The sequence below is a fragment of the Dreissena polymorpha genome, chromosome 8 (genome assembly GCF_020536995.1).
Source record: "Dreissena polymorpha isolate Duluth1 chromosome 8, UMN_Dpol_1.0, whole genome shotgun sequence".
Classification (NCBI taxonomy): Eukaryota; Metazoa; Mollusca; class Bivalvia; order Myida; family Dreissenidae; genus Dreissena; species Dreissena polymorpha.
In genome coordinates, this window is record NC_068362.1 from 92,516,361 (window position 1) to 92,527,422 (window position 11,062).

The window sequence follows — 11,062 nt, forward strand, 5'->3', positions numbered from 1 at the left end:
TATATGTCAAAATTTCTGTTTATTGGTAAAACTTGGGTTGATATGAAGAAAAGATTTTCATTTCGCAATATGATACAGTAATATTTGCATCATGCGATGGGGAATTTATTTCTGTGCATTTTGGTGTAACATACTTGATGTTTTTGTAAAACGCTGCAGTTATACGGGCAGAAAACCATATCACAACAAACACACATTTCATGAATCGTAATTTTGACCCTTCGTTGTCAGTGCAAATCGACGACGTCATTTCAATAAAACTCATCTTTCAACTTAAAGGGGTGTTTACATATCGACGATAGAAAATTGTGTTTCTTTGACAGTGGTTTAAGTGCAATATCTATAGAACCAGTTGTCCAAATTCCATAAAATTTTCACCAGATGAACCGAAATTTCGATGCGCTCATACTGGTACTATTTGTGTATACAAAATCGAACGCGCGAGTTATGAAATTTTGATTTTAACGCAAATTTTCTCGATATTTCAAATTTTCAAGAACAATTGTACACATAACCATACTATTTGTATATCATTGTGTAGGCGCCAGTGTGCTGAACATTTTGATATATGTGGTTTGATATTTATTTTCTATATCTTCGTTGTACTAGTACAAATCACAAAACACAGTTGAAAAAATCACAGCGCGATAGTTGCTCTTTAATAAAGTTAGTGCGAAATCATATCGAGCTGCTTTCGTCAGTCGAACGTCATGAAAACATTTGAGTTCTCGGAATTGAAAATAAATATTGAATTGTTCAGGCTATGTAGAAAACTAAATGGGTATACGGGAATATTTTGTGCTGATGTTAAATGTTCAGTAATAAATATTTTGATGGATTACTCACATATTTGATATGATCTAGGATTATTTCAGAATGATAGGTTAGTAAATCTATGTTTGACTAGATTTTTTTATATACTCGCCTTTTGTCGTTTTAACATTGACTCTAAAAATCTGCGTTGAGTACGCCTCATAACAAAATTTGAGACCTAAAGACCATGGATTTGCTTTAACTCGAAGGAAATACTGGATGGATTGTACGGACTCATGCTTATCAATTTGTATGCCCATTCAAGCTGTGAGTGTGAATATTTCGGCTTGTATGGTCATGAAAAAATATCATCACAAAGTCAATATTTGTAGGATTTTTGCATGGTAAGTATGATTTTTAGATTTGTCATCAAATACACATTCGATCGTAACTCAAATCATGAAGAATAAACATTTTCCATGTGCTTTTCTGTCATTCTTCGTTTGGTCGTTGAAGGGTTCGGACGTGTTTTTCGAAGCTCTCGACGTCGTGACCTAATTATAATTTGAACTGCGCGGGTAAAGAACGCTCATTTGCGGCTTGGACATTGACCAATACGGACGTGTTTTTAAAGCGCTCTGAAAAAAGTTTTGACTTTTAAATTTTTTTACTACGACAGAATCTTAGTTGACTGATGGTCTTTGACAAAGACAGACTTGTTTTTGTGAGCTCTGAACAAAATTTGACTTTGAAATATTTTTACGATTAAAAAGTTTCAGTTGACTTTTGAACGTTGACGAAGACGGACGTACTTTCGTGAGCTCTGACTATTGATGAAAAGTTTTCGCGTTATAGAATAGCGACTTGGTACTCAGGTTGTTGAATGACTGGATGACTGTAGTGTTAGGTTATTGTTATGAGATAACAACTTGACTTTGACTTGAGTTGTGAAATAAAATCATACTGATACTCTTGAACGTTTAGTATGGACTGACAACGAACTTTTGTGAGCGTTATATATGAAATGTTTGACTTACATTAATTTTTTTGAACGACTTGACTTCAATTTAAGTTTTGACATCGGACTGATCGGACGTGTTTTTTTAAGCCCTGACTGTTGTGAATAATTAAATTTATGTTGTGGTGTCAAGCGATTGACTGTCAGTTGAGGTTCAGATGTCGAGCTGTGCGGACGTGTTCATCGAGCTGCTGTCTACAAAAAACGTGAGTACAATTTTTTTTCGTTTTACTGTTTACAAGTTGCGTGATGATGTATGATGGTTGTAATGTGTTGGGTAGAAATTACTCAGTGCTGATACAGTGTCGATATGTTGTGATGAGCGATAATAGTGGATGATGGTGGAACAGAATATTCATTGAGCTATTTTGAGGAAGCGAACATATGATGGAAAAATGTTGCAAAAATATTAAATGACAATGTATTGAATCGCTTTTGTTGATATGTATGATATTGATTAAATTGTATTTGCACGCTGTAACATTTCTATTTCATTTCAGGGGGCTGTGGTGAGTATTGTAGAATAAATTTATTGTATTATGGAATAAATTAACGATGCTAAATGAAAACTGTTATTGTACACTTTGTATGGATAAACGTGTATGACCACTCTGTCGGTTGGTTTTCATGAAAGCATAAATTATGTGAATGATGATATGAAGGGTAGAATTCATCAGTGCTTGTGTCTAGAAATGCTGAATGTTTATTGAAAAGGCTAAATGCTAGCCAGTACTAAGAGTTGAGCTACCGTGGGAATGTGAAACGAACTGATGGTGTAATATGATGGTGTATTGACATACTTTTCTTATATGTACTAAATATGATATTGCTTTACTTGTATTTGCATGCTGTTAACATTTTTATTTTGTTCCAGTGTGCTGTGGTGAGTACTGTAGATATTACTTGATTTTTAGTGTCTATGAATGCTGATGTATGATAGCTATAGCATGAGCTCAATGCTAACCAGTATTATGAGTTGATGTATTGTGGTGATGCTAATCGAACTGATGATGTAACATGATGGTGAACACTTACTGAATGCATAAAATTTATTGAATTGCGTTTGTTGATATGCACTATAATATGATAAATGTATTGCTTAACATGTATATTTCATGATGTTTAATTTCAGTGGGCTGTGGTGAGTACTGTAGATTGTATTGCCTATGTATAGAATTCAATAAAAGATTATGACTGAAAACTGCTTTTGATTCTTTTTGAACAGTTTTAGGGACTATAAGTCTATAACAAAAATATGTCGGTTGGCGTTCATACAGCAATGTTTTGAGTAGTACAGAAATGTTTCTACGTTTGTGGTCGCCAGTTGTCTGTGATGTGTAAAGTGAAAAATACACGGAGCTTTGAATACAACAAACATTTACTGTTTTAACACAGATTGTGTGCTATGCATTTTTCGATGTAGATCTTTTTCAGATTTGACATGAAATGTAGACCTGACATTTGAACAGAGCTGGGAAACGAAAAGGTAAGTTTGTTAAATTTCACAATGAACACTTGTGTTTTGACAAAAGAAGAGATAAAGTGAGTTTTGTCATCATCATGGTTTCTTTCAGAGTATAACTCGTGAACAGATGAAAACCTATTTTTTGCTAGATTTTCATGTACTCTTTTTTTGGATGATAAGTATGTCAGTAACTCAAAATCATACGGCTAGTACAGTATGGAACATGAATGCTTTGTTCAGATTTTCAGATGTGTGCTGGCAGTTTAAGTCTGGCAGCTGAAGTGAACAGTCGTGTTTTCTGGAGCTCCAACAATATGCTAGAAGGTAAGTAACTATGTTTGTTTTGCATTGCATGTTTTTATATGTTTCAGACTTTCAAGCAGAGATGTCATGCTGACTGGAGTTGAGCACAGGGCAGTGACAAAGTGAAAGGTAAGTACTTTTGACTGAATGTTTGTTCTATGCATGTTTTGTTTCAATACATTTCAGGAGTGCTTATCCAGTGATGATATGACAGTTGGAGTGAACAGTGGAGCCAAGCAGTCTTGTTTTTGGAGCTACTCAACAAGCCTTGAAGGTAAGTTTAGAATTTCTCAATGTTAGTGAATTGAAGTACTGTCACTTGCTTTTGGACAGTCGAACAGAACAGACGTGGTTGCGAGAGCTCTCATATCTGTTGTGTTAAACTGTTTTTATGATATGTTATGTTTGTTTGTTTGTTTGTGATGTACTATTTTTCAGATGCTGATGGCAGTGATGGGTTTTCAAGCTGACCTGAACAGAAAAGCACTCATATGGTAAGTACAAAATAGTTGTTATATGGGATGTTTTGTGCATGCTTTTATGTTTCAGGTGTACTTGCTGACAGCGACGAAGACGAATCAAGAAGAGGAACATTGTTGAGAAAGTGATTGGGACTTGCAAACAGGGTAAGTGTAACACTTGTGTTTGTTTAATTTGTAACATGCGTGCTTTGCTCTGTTTCAGATTTCGCATGCAGAAATTAAACAGGATTTCAACTGCTGAGACACAATTCATCACAAGTAAGGTAAGTTTTAATTCATTGATTTGAGTTGTACAATGTGTTCTTTACTTTATTTCAGATTCGAGTCACTGGTTTACACATGGAAGAAGATTTCCACGTCTGTTACTCAACTCTACAGAAGCAAGGTAAGTCGATCAAATTTTTGTTTTCATTTGTACTGCTGTAATGTGATGGTAAACTTATGCTATTTTTCATGTGTGTCATGTACAGATGGATAATTCAAGTTTGATCTGTGTTGGTTTATGTTCAAAAACGTTTTACATGTATGTGTGTTTGAAGATGTTTTGTTTCAGTGGATGTCCAGATGGCAAGCAGAACAGACGTGTTTCTTGGAGCTGCCAAACAGTGAGTACAAACGTTTTATATTTTTCAGTTGTTTACTCATAGAAGTCTGTGAAAGATGATAACAAGGGTTGAATCTATCAGTACTTGTGTCTAAAAATGCTGATGTGTGATGGTTTACTGAAAAGGGTTAATGCTAGCCAGTAACACTTGAGCAACCGTGGGATGTCGAACTAACTGATGATGTACTATGATGGTGAACACTTACTATGTGTATCGAAATGCTTTTGTTGATATTTACTATAGATGATTTGATATTGGTTAACATTTGTTTGCATGCTGTTAACATTTCTATTTCATTTCAGTGAGCTGTGGTGAGTATTATAGAATAAGTTTTTCTCAATACACGATGATGAATGAAAACTGATGTCGATTCTTTTTGTACAGTTTTAGGTATTAGCACTCTATACAAAACTATGTCGGTCGGTGTTTGTGAATGTGAGCTTAATGTTTGAGTAGTACAAAAATGTCTTTACTTTTGTGATCGCCAGTTGTCTGTGATATGTAACGTAAACAAAAAACACAGCTATGAAGCATACAATTGTTTCGAAATTTTATCAATGATTGTATACTATGCATGTTTTGATTTAGTTCGTTTCAGATATGACATGACATGAAGAGTTGACAGTCGAACAGAGCTGAGCAATGCAGAAAGGTAAGTGTGTTTCATTTTAGTATGAACACTTGTATTTTGTTTTTATATGGTATGTTTTGTGCATGCTATGTTTCAGGTGTACTTGTAGTCAGCGACGAAGACGATTCAAGAAGAGGAACATTGCTGAGAAAGTGAATGGGACTTGCAAACAGGGTAAGTGTTACAATTGTTCTTTTGATTTTTGCCATGCATACTTTGCTTTGCTCTGTTTCAGATTTCACATGCAGAAATGGTCTCATAGCAGTGCCAACAGTGAATAAGGATTTCAGCTGCTGTGAAACAACTCAACAGAAAGTAGGTAAGCATTGAATAAATGCACTTGAGTTGTACAATTTGATGTGATGCTTTTCTCTGTTTCAGATTCAAGTTCCTGGTGTAGACAGAGAAATGTGTTTGAAGAAGGAATTCTACTACTGTGATTCAACTCTACAGAAGCAAGGTAAGTAGAAACAAAATTTTGGTTTAATTTAACTCATGTGTTTTGCACTGCATGCTATTTTTTAGGTCTCTCATGCAGTGAGGGAAAAGAAGAAGATTTCAAGAAAAAATCACTGCTGCAACTCAGGCCGATAACAAGGTAAGCGTTTACTATATTGTATACAAAATGTTTTTCTGTTTTACTCTGTTTCAGGTTTCAATTGCAGAGATGTTGCAGAGATGATTTGACAGCTTGTGACAGAAAAGAAATTCAGCAGCTGTGTCTCGACTCTAGCCACGAGGTAAGTCAAAACAAATATACTGGTTTGTATGTAATGTTGTTATGCCATTCTATGTTTCAGACTTACATTGCTGTGACTGTTCCACAGTGGGTCAAAAAAGAGACGAATACAGGTTTCAAGAAGAAAATTGGCTGTTGAAAACCTGCACAAAATATGAGGTAAGTAAACTATTCTTTTGGTTTGTTTTGTGCTTTGTTATGCTTAACTATTTTTCAGATTGGAATGGTGGGTCGTTACAGAGCAGACTTTTGGACAACTGAGAAGTTGAGAAACAGAGAATGATTCAAGATCAGCTAGGTAAGTCTTGATTATTGTGCATTGCTAAATGTTTTTTTCATTCCAGTATGGCTGTGGTAAGTACACAAACTTTCTATAATTTAATATTGAACTGTTTTTATGACCTGTATTCTGCATTGTAAAATGTCTGTTTTTCATTTCAGTATCCTGTGGTAAGTACAATTGCCTTCTTTAATTTTCATATTGAACTGTTTTGATGACTTGTATACTACTATGCAATGCTTAATGTTTTTTTCATTTCAGTAGCCTGTTGGTAAGTACACTAACTTTCTATAATTTCATAGTGAATTGTTTTGATGACCTGTATTCTGCATTGTAAAATGTGTTTCTTTTTTATTTCAGTATGGCTGTGGTAAGTACAATTGCCTTTTATATTGAACTGTTTTGATGACCTGTATTTTGCATTGTAAAATGTGTTTCTTTTTCATTTCAGTATGGCTGTGGTAAGTACACAAACTTTCTTTAATTTTCATATTGAACTGTTTTGATGACTTGTATTCTACTATGCAATGCTTAATGTATTTTTTTCAGTAGCCTGTTGGTAAGTACAATTGCCTTCTTTAATTTTCATATTGAACTGTTTTGATGACTTGTATTCTGCTATACAAAATGTGCTTTTTTCAATTTCAGGTCAGCAATGGTAAGTATAGTGTGTTTCTTTATGTATAATTTTGTATACATATTGTTTTTTTTCATCATATCATGTCTTTCATATTTATGCTTTGTGTAAGTAAAATGTTCATAAATCATTCTTATCTTCAAACTAAAAATGTATTGTGCTATGCAAAATGTCTGTATGATTTTAGTTGCCAGAGGTGAGTACCATAACAGTTGAAAAGTTAGTTTTGTTTAGTTCAAGTTTTGGTTCACAGTTCTGTTTGTTATTTGGCAAAATTTACATGTCTGCATTGAGTCTTGATTTCAGCTCGATTGTGGACTGAAGAAGATTGCCCGCAGAGGGATTGGATACAAAATACAAAGTAAGTACTGAGTTTCTTACTAAAAGTTTTGAGTTGTATTCATTGTGTGTTAATATGCTATGATTGCTATGAACATGACTTTTGTATTTCAGCGAAGACAACATAGGTAAGTAAAATTGTTATCTGTTTCATGTTTACTGTTACAGTTCAATATTGTGTTTATAAATTGTAAGTTGTACAAACACATTCAAAAGTTTCTGATCATGCTTTCGATTTCATTTCAGCTTTACTGCTGGACGAGTGTTCTCTACTACTTGACGAGTCAGCTTTACTACCAGGCGAGCAGTGACAACAAGGCGCCTTTGTGGAAACAACACAACAAAAAAGTGAGTATTAGTTGAACAATTGATTGAAATTGTTTTACTGTATGTTATACTTAAATGCAAAATTGTGCACATAAATTGTAAGTTGTACAAACACAGTGAAAGTTTCTTATCATGCTTTCTATTTCATTTCAGCTCTACTGCAAGACGAGCAGTGACAGCAAGGCGCCTGAACATGCAACACAAAACAAAAAAGTAAGTATCAGTTAAACAGTTGGTAGAGTTGTGTGTTTTTCTTTGGAAGTTTGTGTTTACTTTTTCATTTGATACATAGTATATTACACATGCATGCTTTTTATCATTTCAGGCTGTTTACTCTCATTGTTTACTGTTTAACACAATTTGCTTTTCTATTTTCAGTGCCAATTTGCAAACCTTGATGTGGACACCGAGTAGTCAATACATACGTGTGGCGTATAGCTGCGACAAAACCGTGGGTCCATCGCACCGATAACTTGAACATTGGCCCGTGTATGGACATCAGTGCAACTTTGTGAATCCATGTAACTTTGTGAATCCATGTAACATTGCGAATGTGTGTCGATCGAAAAATGTGTACATTCTGCACTGAAACGAACTCGGTGTTGCAAGTGGCAAGTGTTGACAGTGTGTATGTTTATGTTTATGTTTTTACATGAAAAATAAAGGAGATTGTTCTCCTACCTTTTTTTTCCTTGTTTTATTGTGCTGGCCAGCAATATTGATGTATTGATGTATTGATGTATGTGTTTGTGTATTAACGATGTATTAACTATGCATTACCAAAATCAAACAAAACTTTGGCACAAGAGACTCTAAGTATCAAATACCAACAATTTAAGCGCAGACAATCACATGGTGGTACACCAGTCCGAATATACTCATTGCTCTAGCCAGGATTGCAAATTACTTGTGTTGACTAGCAAGGCTCCCTAGTAACGGAGCAGTGTTACTGGCGTTTTTTGGGTCGATAGTGCTTAGGTGAGGTTTTGCTCGAATCGGGAGCGGGTCACTCGCTTGGGCGAGTTAGTTTTCGCTCGTAGTTTCCAATCTGGCTAGATCACTGTAAGGTTGTTTTGACTGCTATTTGGCAAGCAGAAAAACAACAGCGGTTAATTGACTGAGTATGGGCGACCGAGGTATGTAGGTGTCAATAGACCGACTCCACAAGTTGCGAAGCGAACCGATAGCACTTGAGGGGAAACGCCTCGGTTTTCGGTTCTAACATGTGTTATCCATGCTGTCGTTACACTCTGGCAAGGCTCCTCAATCTATCGCGAGGGACACTCATAATTGCCCGCAAGCTTTAGAATCTGACGTGGGTCGATGCGTATGCGAGTCCGAGGACGCGATGGCATTTGATAAGGCTACCAACCAGTTGATAACACGCATTGTTCAAATTGTTAGGTTTAAGTCTGCTAGGGCTGGGGTGGGAAGGCGACTTCTCTTGTACTCAGACAAGAGGAACGGTCACAAGTCCGTGAAAACGCCGAGTGACACCACTAGCTTTCAAACGTACAAAGCAAAAAACTTTCAAACTTGAATTTGAGGTAAAAAAACTATATAAACAACTAACCGTTATAAGATATTTGCCATATGGCAACAAACTATGTTACTCAATGTTGCGTTGAACATTAATTGCGCCTTACGAACTACTCGTGTTGAGACTTACATTGAGTGACTCGTAAACGTAAAGCAGTTACTCGCTTTTGACTGCATACACATTTTGTACAACGGTTCGTTATTGGTATAACTTGTCTTTCAGTGAGGCACATTAACATAAACGTTCAACAGTATTTAGGCTTTATATTGCGCTTGTAGAATATACGAACAAAACACACTACATAAATGACGTCTAGGGATTATTTTGACTTTCCATTTGAGATGATATGATGAAAAAGTATATACATCAGTTTAAGCGACTTTCATGACATTCACCACATGGCCATAAACTTGCGTTATTCAATGAAATGTTAAAATTTCGCTAGCAAAATAAATAAAAACTATATACGCAGTTTCATAACTTTCGATGTATGATCATGAAGTTTGAAATTGTGCAAAGCAATTTTGCGTTAAAAGTTGCATGTAGTTTTATCCCGATCTGAAACGTTTCGCTACAATACAGCCGTATTCGAAACTCAACAACTCAAATGTTTGTACAGAACAATACGAATGTTCCCATTTTGAAACGACAGTAAGTTAAACAAACATTTAGTGGTAAAGCGACATTTCTTGTACTCAAATAGGAGAAACGGTCACGAGTCAGTACACAAATCATAGCAAAACTACACTCTGCAGCTTGTATGAAACGTGTTTACAAAACCAAAGTAGTTCAAAGCAGAACGCTTTTCCTTCTTCGAGGGAGAAGAAATCTGGGTGCAAGTCCCGGCTTTGGTTATAACACGAATACTACTCGCTGCTCAATAGCAATATTCATCATCCTATCCTTATTTAAGGAATACAATCGATTTTTGCCATACGGCCACAAACTATGCTACTAAGTGTTGCGTTGAACATTAATTGCACGAAATAAACTACTTGCGTTGCAACTAGCAAGCAGTGACTCGTAAACTCAAAGCAGTTACTCGCTTTTGACTGCATACACATTTTGTACAACGGCTCGTTATTGGTATTACTTGTCTTTCAGTGAGACACATTAACACAAACGTTCAACAGTATTTAGGCTTTATATTGCGCTTGTAGAATATACGAACAAAACACACTATATAATCTACAATCGATCGCATAGTTAGCTACTTGAGTTGATATTGACAAGCGCTGGTCAATCATCTCGTTTGTAAGCTTTCGAGTGTACACAGTAGTTTGCAGTTTTGTTTCACACATAATACAAAATATGGATGAAAAAAATCTATATACATAACAGTTTGCGATATTAACTACTTTTGCCTCTTGGCCAAATCTACACTCGATCGCATAGTTTGCTACCTAGGTTGATATTAACAAGCGCTGTTTGAAAAGCAGTATTACTTCAATGCTATGGTTTGGTTGTAAGATAAAATACTAGTATATGATGCATTGATGTAACAGATATGTAGGCACATTCGTATAGTAGAAGAAAATTCTCAGCAGCAGCTGGTCTGCAAACACTACAATGCGATTTTGCAGTTTGATACGAACGTGTTTTGTTCACGTGAAGTTGAAATGAAAATCTGTCGTGTCTGATCAATGAAATATATTTGATAAAATAACACAGTTGAAAGGCAGTAACATATCCAAGGTTGTGCTATGTTACAGCTCCACAGATAGTTATTCGTCTTGCAAGATACTGGAACAGATGTCCACATGTTATTGTATATTATCTGATTTAGGATATTTTGAGAAATTATGCAACAGAACATTTCTGCAAGATGTGAAAAAAATATCTATTTAAATGGGATTTCTGAGGTTTAGCCATCGCCGAAAGGCCAATGTTTCTTCGTTAATGCATGGCAAAAGTAAAGGCTATATTGTTTGCTAGTATGCTAG

General features: G+C 35.4%; 1 long non-coding RNA gene across 11 annotated transcripts; it reads left to right on the top strand.

The window, feature by feature from the left end:
* The first annotated feature begins 746 nt into the window (after positions 1 to 746).
* On the top strand, positions 747 to 9,012 carry LOC127842933 (uncharacterized). 11 transcript variants are annotated; one of them, XR_008031997.1, is made up of 7 exons: positions 900 to 1,977; positions 2,272 to 4,165; positions 4,340 to 5,431; positions 5,639 to 5,717; positions 5,910 to 7,600; positions 7,733 to 7,792; positions 7,958 to 9,012. It is a non-coding gene; the product is annotated as an uncharacterized LOC127842933 (long non-coding RNA). The 11 variants fall into 11 exon arrangements; XR_008031991.1 differs by adding an exon at positions 747 to 883 and having other exon boundaries at positions 1,905 to 1,977; positions 4,340 to 7,600; XR_008031993.1 differs by adding an exon at positions 747 to 883 and having other exon boundaries at positions 1,905 to 1,977; positions 2,646 to 4,165; positions 4,340 to 7,600.
* Positions 9,013 to 11,062: the final 2,050 nt, after the last annotated feature.